Source organism: Sardina pilchardus, chromosome 20 (genome assembly GCF_963854185.1).
Source record: "Sardina pilchardus chromosome 20, fSarPil1.1, whole genome shotgun sequence".
Classification (NCBI taxonomy): Eukaryota; Metazoa; Chordata; class Actinopteri; order Clupeiformes; family Clupeidae; genus Sardina; species Sardina pilchardus.
The window spans coordinates 531,520-533,807 of record NC_085013.1 but is presented as its reverse complement, the minus strand read 5'-3'; positions in this window follow the sequence as shown (position 1 = coordinate 533,807).

The window sequence follows — 2,288 nt, the reverse complement described above, 5'->3', positions numbered from 1 at the left end:
TGTTTGTGTGTGTAAATGGGGGTGGGGTGGGGTGGGGTGGGGGGGGGATTGTAGTGAGGTTGACCAGCATACGACCACAATCTCAGACTGTGAGGTGACATAGTTTAGACAGCCTCTCTAGACAAGATCTCTTTGATGTTGCGGGCCTATCTGCTGAACGATCAATAGATCCGTGGGTAAAAAAATAAACCTAACATCAAAGCAAACGGGGTCCACGAGTCACCGTATCACGTGCTTGTGTTTTATTAATGCTGTGGCAAAGGGCTTTCCTTTGATAGTGAGACAAAAATTGCAAGAAGAGAAGCCAGAGAGAGAGAGAGCGAAATGATTGCAAGCCTATCATTGTATCTTCCCCCCAGCATTTAATTAATAATGTTAAACTCATTCAGGGGTTCAGTGAGTCCGTTTTGGCTCATGGATTAATTTATTTTTAATAACTTCATAAGTGGAACTTTCTGTATAACTTTATTATAAAGTTTTATTGGACTCCCCTTGAGGGAACAGGTTATGAAAGCACATAATTACATTGACACACATTTTACAGTGCAGTTCTTTGATAACTTAATGGCTAGACTCCAGGTTTTTTCATTTGAATGCAGATTAATTGATTCGCATCTTAATGATGTTTTCTCACCTCCGCTGTAGGAAAGAGGATTTATGGGGAGCTTTTGGCAGTCATGATGTTATGTATGAACACAATGGAGCAGGTTTTAAATCATTTAGGATGTAATACAGTGTTTTGAGATGTCAGGTGTAATGAATACAGAGGATAATCATTGACTTCCCGTGTTCCCCTGGACATAGTGGTGAAGCTACATTCTCCTACTGACAAATTGTGCCTCTAATTATGATAAAGTTGCTTGTTAAAGCTTTAGCAGAACTTCTTCAAAAGGAAAAACAAAGGTCCATAGAGGAATTCAAAATCTTTAAAGGGCATGTGAACCCCTCGGATATTGAGTAAAAACACAAAAAGAGGATAATTCTTCAATTTTTAATCACACAATCACTGGTGAGCCCTGGATTTTCGATCTCATATCTTTGTTCTGGGGAGTGTGGCAGATCAGTGGGCTTTAATTAGCACCTACCCCCATCATGTTTGTCTGTGGTGGTCTTGCATCAAAACTAGCGGGATATATTGGGGGTCAACAGGCATCCTAGAGAGCTGTATAATTTTGTGAAGAGTACCCCCGTGCGTGCACAAACACACACTCACACACGCTCACACACACACAAACACACACCTCCACACTCACACCTCCACCTCCTGACAGCTGCACTGTGTGTGTGTGTGTGTGTGTGTGTGTGTGTGTGTGTATGACTCCAGCATCCTCAGTGGTCCACAGCAAATAAAGCAGCTCGGTGTGTGTCCAGCAGCAGGGAATGATCTATATCTACCTGAGCTTTTTACACCTTCCTGTTTTTATCCACCCAATCAATAGTACCTCTTGCTGGACTCATGGCACCCTGTGTTTGATGTCCTACACCAAACCTGTTTACCCCCCACCCCCCAACACACACCACACCGCACCACACCCTGTCTTTTGTTTTTGTCGGCTATAACAGCTTTTGAAGTGTTATCCTACAAAAGCCATATCCATTCCATCTCTTCCTTATATATACATAACTTGTTGCCCTTGAATTGTGTGGTCTATAACATGAGTGGTGGCCATTGCAGGCTCTTACACATATACGTACAGGAATGTATGCTCGGTCATAAATATTAATGCATTTAAAAACCCAGGAACATATGGATTGTATTCATAATGCATGCCCGTCGAGGGAGCGAATGGCAACCTAAGTTATCCTACACATGCCAGCTGCATATAGAAGGAAAACAGAGCGCTAATCCTCTTTCAGTGTGCGCCGCTGGGTAGAGCCTCCCTCCAGCTAGTGCAGCACAAGGCTCATCACATTGTCTAATGAGACAGCCAGTGTTTCTAGGTCACTCTGTCCCGAGAAGCAAGATGAAAGCTGCTTTATTGATCTTTTGAGAAAAAAACGTGAGCTGAAGAGTGTTGTAGTCTGTCTGAACCCCCCCCCCCCACACACACACACACACACACACACACACACACCCCAACTGCAAGCCTAGATGCTTGAGCACGTGTAGGCGCCCACTCTCGCAAACACCATTGTAATAAACAAGTATGCACACAGACAGTCTCTAACACACACACACACACACACACACACACACACAATCTGGAGCCAACTCCTCCCCTACCTCCCAGCAAATAGGTTTCCCGCTAAGTGTGACTCTCCACTTGTTTTTCCAACTGTTTGTCCAT